Source organism: Octodon degus, unplaced genomic scaffold, assembly GCF_000260255.1.
Source record: "Octodon degus isolate 3935 unplaced genomic scaffold, OctDeg1.0 scaffold00031, whole genome shotgun sequence".
Lineage (NCBI taxonomy): Eukaryota > Metazoa > Chordata > Mammalia > Rodentia > Octodontidae > Octodon > Octodon degus.
Window position 1 is genome coordinate 13,363,071 of NW_004524607.1, and position 8,834 is coordinate 13,371,904.

Sequence of the window (8,834 nt, forward strand, 5' to 3'; positions counted from 1 at the left end):
GGTCCCTGTGCTTTGCCAAGCTTGTTCTAAGTAGGTGCTTTAGACCACTGAGCCATCTCACCAGCCCCCCCACCCCTTGTAGGTTTGATCAAGCAACCTCTATGCTCTCAAACCAATGACTGATTAGTTAGTGGATTATTGCTTAGCTGGGGCTTGAGCCCTGCAATATTGGGATTGAATAGAGAATCTTTACATTGAGCCTTTGGTTTGTTGTTTTCTTTTTTTCCAGGGGAGCAGTTTGAGACAGGGTCTTGCTGTGTAGTTCAGGCTAGCCTGTAATGCTGGGATTACCACACTCAGCTGTTGAGAGTCTCCTTTTTTTTTTTTTTTTTTTTTAAGAGTTCAAACTTGGGATCTTCCTGCCTCAGGCTCCCAGAGTGCTGGGATTCTAGACATGCACCACCATGCCAGCTACATTTGCTTTCTATGTTGTGTGTGTGTTGCTGGTGATGGAACCCAGGGCCTTGGGCGTGCAAGACAAGAGCTCTATCACTAATATATATATAAAATATATATATATATATATATTTTTTTTTTTTTTTTTTTTTTTTTTGGTGGAACCAGGAATTAAACTAAGGCCCTTGCGCTTACCAGGGATGTGCTTATTCCACTGAGCCATCTCCCTGGCCCCCTGGCTCTGTATATTGTTGTTGGGTTTGTTTTTTACTCAGAACCAGAGATTGAACTCTGGCCCTTATACTTGCCAGGCAAGTGCTTATTCCACTGAGCTATCTCCCCGGCCCCACGTCTCTGTATATTCTTGCTTGCTTTTTTTCTTTTTTTTGGTGCTGGCGATGGATAGGCCCCAGGGCCTCACTGGGCTCAGTGAGTGCTCCCCAGGGAGCCACATTCAGCCCTGCATTTCCTCTCAGAACCCTCTTCTAGTCCCAGGAAAGCCCTTCTCAGCCCCCCATCCTTGTGGGTGAAGCCCCCTGTGGAGGAGCAAGGCCTGGGGGAGCTGCCTTCTTGGGGAGTGTGGGCAAGCACTGCCCCTTCTCCCCAGCACCCTGCTTGGTCACCCAGGCAACTGACTGCTCTTTATCAGCTCCCAGACAAACTAACTCCAGGCAAATCCTGAATGGGCCCCACCTGGCTTTCAGTTTGTGGTTTAGGGTGGTTTTCTTTTTTTCTTTTTTGTTAGGAAGTTAAACGAGTAGCGCTTGCTCTGGAAGGGAAAGATAAGGCTCAAATCCGCCAACCAGTGTCTGTTGGAGAGAAATCTCTTTTAACTGTGGGCAGTTTTCCAGCCTTGCTCAGTGGAGAGGCAGCTGGCAGCGTGTCGCATGGGTGAAGAGAAGGTTGGGCGGAGGCAGGGGCTCTCTGCCGGTGGGCTGCCGGCCAGGTGAAAGGTAGGAGGGATTTGGCGGGGGCTTGGTGAGCTGCGTGCCTTGGCCCCTGGCCCCGAGCTGTCCTGGCCAATGGGGCCATTCGGCAAGGCACCTTTCAGACCTTCTGGTGCGCTTAAAATCTAGCTTGATCTTCCCGACACTGCCGAGCTGTCTCTGGCTGGCTGCCGTGTGGAAAGCATTCTGTCTGGCTTCCATTGCCACACCGAGCCTCTGCAGGAGCTCAGCCCATGCCCTGCATCAGGATATTTGGTGGCAAAAGCAGAAAACCTGGCTGAACACAGTCCAACCATAAGGGAGTTTAGTGAAGAGAATGCTAAAGCTGCGGTATGCTTCAGGTCCAGATCGACCCAGCCGCTCAGCTGGTCCCTAAGGACTCAGGTTAGCACCGCGCCAGCCCACAGGCTGGGATTCCTTGTTCCTCCTCTCTCTGATACCTGTCTTCTGATGGAGATGGAGAGGGTGTCAGAGCTGCCTGGGACTGGCCAAGCCCTGTCCAGAGCATATGGCTGCTCTGGGAGAAGACAGACTGGACTGTTGCTCAGTTCTCTCCTGGTGCATGGTGTCCCGGTGACAGGTCTGCGTAAAAATGGTTCCTGTTGTCCCCTGCCCTTTCAAATGTTCTCAGAGGACATGGCCCATGCTGGGGCTCAGCCCAGTGCTGTCCCCTGCGCTGTCTGTCTGTCTGTCTATCTTTCTTTCTAATGAATTTAGTACAAGGTCTTACTATGTAGATGGGACTTATAGTGATCTTCCTGTTTTCAACCTCCCAAGCCCTGGGATTACAGGCATGTGCCACCACACGCAGTCTCAGTCTCTCAGCACACTTCGGGGAAGGGGCCAGCACAGCACGCCACACTGGGGATCAAACCCTGGCTGCTGCACTCTGCCAGAACAGAGCTATCTGGCTGGCCCTTCCTGTGCTGTGTCTCATATGCTCCACAGTGTCCCTGCTGTCCCAGGGAATGTGCACCAGGACCCTAGTGGAAGGTGGGCCTACAGGCAGCATACACCTGTGCTCGTGCCTTCCGTGCAGCACCTGCACCACAGTTCTACCTTCTCACTTGGAGGCAGCAGCACTGTCCTGCTCTTTGGGTCACTGGTGAGGAAAACCAGGGAGACTTAGGTACAGGCACCTGATGCAGCGACCATGAGCTGAGAACACAGAGGACTCATGTGGCTCAGTGGGAGGCAGGGCAGGCAATGTGGCTATGCTGGGTGGGTGTGGTAGTGGTGAGATTTCATCTCACTGCTCAAAACTTAAAAGAGGGGCTGGGGGTGGGGCTGGTGAGATGGCTCAGTGGTCTAAAACACCTACTTAGAACAAGCTTAGCAAAGCCCAGGGACCACGGTTCAATCCCCCAGCACCACATGCTGGCCAGCCCCGCCCCCTGATGGGCTGAGCTGGCCACACACACACACACACACACACACACACAAATAAATAAAATTAAAAAAAAAAAAAAAAAGAGGGGCTGGGGAGATGGCTCAGTAGAATAAGTGCTTGCCTGGCAAGCACAAGGATCTGAGTTCAATACCCAATTCCAAAAAAAAAAAAAACTTAAAAGTGTTGTTTACTTGCAGGATTTTCATTTACACTTTCCAGACTCTGCTTGCCTGGAGGCAACTGAAGCCAGGAAAGGAGAGACCCTTACATGTAGCCCACCTGAGGACCTTTGCACAGCCCACCCAAAGAATGCTCCCCAGTAGCACCCAAAATATTTCCCAGTTGCACCCAAGGGTGCTCCCCAAGAGTGCTCATGGAAAGCAGCCAGGCGCCAGCTCTAGTCCAGCTGTGGGCTAGCCTGACTTCAGGGTGAGCTCCTCGTGGCGCAGCACGGGGGCAGAGCAAGCCCTCCCTGCGTGGGCCTTCTGGCTATAAGCCAGTCCAGCCTGCCCTTTAGGACTGAGGTTTGGAGCGACACCCAGGAGAACCCTAGTTGACATCCTCCCCAGGTAATGTCCCCTTTCCTGGGCACTGAAAGGTGACTCTCGCTTGTGGCCCCCATTGGCTTCCTGGGCTGCTCTGAGCCTCACTCGGGTCTCATCGGCAGGATGAGGTTCCATCAGGCCCCTCTTGGGGTGCTTGCCTCCTTCTTTTGCCTCAGAACCTCTGCAAGCAAAGGGGACAGCTACACTGCTGCAGAAGGTAACTCTCTCCTGCATAATAGAGAAAAAAGCCTCTGCTGGCATTGGTTATGCATTTGGGGACCCGGCCCCTTCCTCAGCCCTCAGTTTCTCTTCTATGTAGTGGTAGGCTGGGCAGGACAGCACCCAACATCCAACAGGTACTCAGCAAGCTGTAGGAGTCCCTGTCCCACGGAGGTGCGTGTCCCTGGGAGGAGGCCTGGCCATGCACCATGCTCCGTGGAAGCCTATGTTTGGGAACGTGGCGCATGGTGACAGCTAAGTGGATCTGCAGATTAGCAGCACTAATCCCCAGGAGATGGCGAAGAGCTTAAGAAGATTCCTGTAAGCGCCAGACATACAAAATCCACCTCTGATTAGACACAAATGGCTTGGGCACAGTGGAGCCAAGACTGAGGTGGTGACAGTGATGCAGCACAGGGCCAGTCCACAGTTACTGGCCGGGCAGCCAAACAGGACCCTCCTGCTGTCCCTGCCTGAGGAGCCAAGCCCTGTGAGATCGCTCAGGAGACTGCCCTCCCTGTCCACCTGTCTCTACTGCAGGGGAGATGAGGGAATGGGTCACTGCAGACAGGGGCAAAGATACCATGCTCCCCAAGCTCCGTGAGGTGACACGCCTGTGATCCCAGCCCTCAGGAGGCAGAGGCAGGAGGATTACAAATCTGAGCGCAAGGGGCCAGAGAGATGGCTCAGTGGAATAAGCGCTTCCCTGGCAAGTGCAAGGGTCTGAGTTCAATCCCTGGTTCCGCAGGGGGGGCGGGAAATTTGAGCCCAGCCTAAATGATGTAATGATTTATCCAGACCCAATCTCAAAATAACAAGGCTGTGTGTGTGTGTGTGTGTGTGTGTGTGTGTGTGTGTGCATGCGTGTGTGTGTGTGTGTGTGTGTGTGTGTGTGTGTAGGATCAGGCCATGTGTAATGCCTTGAGATCCCCTGTCAACAACAAATAGAGACCATATGCCTTGTCCTGAGGGTAGTGGCCACTACCTTTGGGGGTCCTGTGTCCAACTCTGGCATGGACCCAGGGGCCCTGGGTCCTCATGTGTGTGGGAACTCAGGCAGAGTATGTGACCAAAAGAACCCAGATGACCTACCTACTGGCCTGGAGAAGAGCCTTGTTTTTTGTTTTTTTGTAGTACTGGGGCTTGAACTCAGGACCCTGCACTTGCCAGGCAGTCACTTATTCTACTGAGTTATCTCCCTGGCCCTGGAGCAGAGCCTTGAGATGGGTTTGGTACCAAGCAGTGACCAGCCCAAGACAACAGGCCACCTAGGTTAAGCTGGGCAGAACCAAGACTCTGGCTGCTGAGGCCGCCTCCCACCTAGGAACCAGGCGAGGGGGTGGCCCCGGCACCTGGCTGTGCCAGGTCCACACCCAGGCACCTGCCCATCTTTCAGTAGATTCCCCACCCCCTTTCCCTTCCTTCCTTTATTTTTTAAAGTTCTGGGATTGTACCCTGGGCATTTGCACTGAGCTACATTCCTCAGCTCTGTTATTATTTTGAGAAAAGTTCTCACTGAGTTGCTAAGTTGCCCAGGTTGAGCTCAATCTTGGTCTCCTTCTGCCTCAGCCTCCTAGAGTGCTGGATTACAGGTGTATGCCACCAAGTCTAGTTTGGAGACTCTTTCATGCTGTCTTCCTGTCTCTCAGGTTCCATGTGAGACTCCAAGACAGGGATCCCTGAGGATTGTGCTGGGAACCTGAGGTCAGTTGTGTCCAGGGATGACCCAAGCCCCTCACCCAGCAGGATCTACCTGTCTCAGATGTGGCCAGGTAGAAGCTAACCCTGCCCTTCTCTCCCTGGAGACTCTGGGAGCAGTGACAGGAACAAGAGGGTCCTGGCAGGGTGGAATTTGAGGAGGAACAGGATAAGTGGGACCAAGTCAGCACACAGCTCACCAGGCAGCCATGGGCTTGGGGTCCCCCCAAGAGTGGACAGTTTCCCACAGGAGACAGCAGGGCTCAGTTGGCCACTATGAGCAGAATGTTCTAGAAGCTTGGCTGACCTGGTGTTAGTAAGAGTAGAAACCAAAGGAAGCACTCAGAGGTAAGGCCAGCACATGCAGGGGCTGCCAAGAGGCAGAGCAGGAGACAGGACCTGGAGGGGAGACCCCAGAGTGGGTGATGGCCCTGTCCTGTGCGGCTTTAGGGCCCATAAGGCTGGGATCACTGTGCCTGAGCCAGGGATCCTTGCAGCACTGAGGGAGATGGTGGGGCCACTGCCTGAGGTCTTTGGTGAGCATCAGGTCTGGGCAAGGATCCCCCACCAGCTTTGGGGGATGAGACGGGATGGTGGCTGATAAGGGAAGGCACTCCCCTAGGGAGGTCTCACTAGGTGCACTGACTCCTCTCCCCACCCCCATGCCTGAGCCTAGCCATGGTTGCCATGGCAATGGGACACTTGGCCAGCAGGTGGCACTAAAGCCTGTGAAATCTAGAGGAGCTAGCAAGGGTTGGGGACTCTGGGGACCCCTCCTCCAGCACCTCCCCGGCTCTGACAGAAGGGAACTCAGGCCTCCCCAGGCCATGGGGCCCCTAAGAGCCATCTCTGCCCTGGAGCTTGGGACAGCAACCTTGCATTGGATACAGAGCCCAAGGCAGCAGGGAGCCCAAGGATGAGGGGCTGGGGAAAGCGAACCTTCAGCGGGCTAGCGAGAGCCCTGCCTGCCACCCCAAGGTCCTGGTTGAGGTGCTGCCCTGGAGCCTGAGTCTGTCCATCTGGAAAATTGTTCCAAGAGCTTGCCCATGACACGATGTGCACAGCTGTCATCTCAGCATTCTGGGAGGCTGGGGCAAGAGGATGACATGTTCGGTCCCAGCCTGGACTCTTTTCTTTTTTAAAAATGTATTTAGTACAGGGTCTGCAGGGTCTCAGTAACCAGATCAGACTCAGTGATCCTCCTGTTTTCAGCCTCCCAAGCATTGGGATTACAGGCACACACAACCACACCCAGTTCAATTGCCCTCTCAGTGTACCCCGGGGGCAGGGCTGGCATGGCACACTGGGGATTGAACTGGTCCCTGCTTAGGCAGGCATTTTATTTTTTTATTTTTATTTTTAATTTTTTTTTCTTTCATATCAGATGGGTAATGTACCCACGTTGTAACAAGGTTTGAGGGAGGCACATCTCATGCGTAGGGCATAAATACCCAATCATCACGCTCATAAACCGAAGGATCAAGCAGGCATTTTATTTATTTATTTATTTATTTATTTATTTTGGCAGAACTGGGGATTGAACTCAGGCCCTTGTGCCTGTCAGGCAAGCGCTTATTCTACTGAGCTATCTCCCCAGCCCCAAGCAGGCATTTTAGTCCATTGAGCTATCTGGCCAGCCCGCTTTATTTATTTATTTATTTATTTATTTATTTATTGGTACTGGGGATTGAATATGGGACCTTGCACTTGCCAGGTAGGCCCTTATGCCACTGAGCTATAATCCCAGCCCAGCCTGGACAATTTAGTGAAGTGTGAGATCCAGTCTCAAAATAAAATAAAATAAAAGGAACTGGGGATGGAGCTCAGTGCTAAGGCCTTGGCTTTGATCCCTAATATGGCAAAACAAAAACAAAAACCAACAGCCATGGGGCTGGTGAGATGGCTCAGTGGTCTAAAGCACCTACTTAGAACAAGCTTAGCAAAGCACAGGGACCGCGATTCAATCCCCCAGCACCACATGCCAGCCAGCCCCGCCCCCTGGTGGGCTGAGCTGGCCACACACACACACACACACACACACACACACACACAAAACCAACAGCCACAAAGAAACAGCTCTGCCCAGGGTCAGGGTTCAGCAACTTCTCTGCTCAGGTGGTACTCGACCCAGGTAACCAGGCTCATGAACAGTACGTGCCAGCATTTCCCTTCCAGTTTTCAGGAATTAATCTCCTTTCTTTCTTTGGTTCCTTTTTTTTTGGTGGAACCAGGGCTTGAACTCAGGCCCTTGCCCTTGCCTGGGAAGTGCTTATTCCACTGAGCCATCTCCCCGGCCCCATTTTCTTGTCTTTCTTTTTCAGTTTGTTTTAAGACAGAGTCTTAGTATGTAATTCAAGATGACCTTGAACTCACTGTGTAACCCAGACTGGCCTGAACTCCTGCCTCAGCCTCTTGAATCCTGGGCTGCAGGTGTGTGCCACCACACTGATTTTCCATGAATTCCAGATATAGACCCTGAGATCTGAGCCATGGGTCTTGGACACTGACCATGGTCTGTCTGTCTGTCTGTCTGTCTGTCTGTCTGTCTGTCTGTCTGTCTGTGTCTCTCTCTCTCTCTCTCTCTCTGCTTCTGACCTGGGCCTCAGTATGGGATGTCCTTTGCCCCCAGGAACCCCTTAAGATCACTCCCCTGGATGAGGCACAAGACCAACACTGCGGGAATGACAGATAGGGAAACCGAGGCAGACTGGGCTGAGTAGTATCAGGCACGGCAGCCACAGAGCTGACCACACTGAAATTAGGGGAATTCAAACCCCTCGCACAGCCCCTGAGTCTCCCTCTCCTCTGCTCCGCAGGAATGCTGCCAGGCAGAAAAGCTGAGGCCTGCTCTTTTCCTAAAAGAAGTTTTATTGCTTCCATTAGTTTATTTTCTACAAAAAGCAAATTAAAGATGCTGCAGAGAGAAGTGCTATCAGGATGGCAAGGGCTGCTTCCACCTGCTGGGCTGTGTGTGCATCTGGCCTGCTGGCCTCAGTGGCGCTGGCTCCCACCAGCCAGCTTTGGAGGTTGATTCTCCACCCGGGCGTGGGAGGGGCTGGCACGGTGTGGGCGTGGCCCAGTCTCGCTGGTCCTTGCACGCAGGTCCTGCTCAACCTCAGAGCCACAGGGCCATGGTGGAGGCTCTGCCTGGCTGTGCCCAGCACACAGCATCGCAGTAGCTGTGTCCCTATAACTGTGTGTCCTTAGGACTCAGGACATTTTTTTCTGACTATGGAAGTCTGGGAGAAACCAATAAGAAACAAAGTAGCACCTTGCCTGCCTCTTCCCCTCCCTCTTCTGCTCAGCTCTGCCCTACACCTCCAATGTCCTGTTCCTCCCAGTAGGCATGGGGAGGGGGCCCCAGGAACCTCCCAAGCTGTGGCCCAGGCCAGGCCCAGAAAATGCCCCATGTTTCTGTCCCTGTCCAGCCACGGAGGGGGTGCCAGGATAAGTTGCCCACACCCGGGGCTGTTGTGCAGTTGGAGGTGGCTCGCAGACTGAGTGAGGGTGCAGAAAGCATTGGTCCCATCTGTCCACCCAGCCCCCCAGCCCCACAGCTACTTCTGCTGTCCTGCATGTGCGACTGAGCAAGGACTCTTGGAATGGGTGTGGTACCTCATACCTGTAATCCCAGCACTC

General features: G+C 53.3%; 1 non-coding gene across 1 annotated transcript; it reads right to left on the bottom strand.

Moving 5' to 3' along the window:
• Positions 1-6,573: 6,573 nt before the first annotated feature.
• LOC111816407 lies at positions 6,574-6,675 on the bottom strand. The gene has a single exon (XR_002820810.1). It is a non-coding gene; the product is annotated as a small nucleolar RNA U13 (small nucleolar RNA).
• Positions 6,676-8,834: the final 2,159 nt, after the last annotated feature.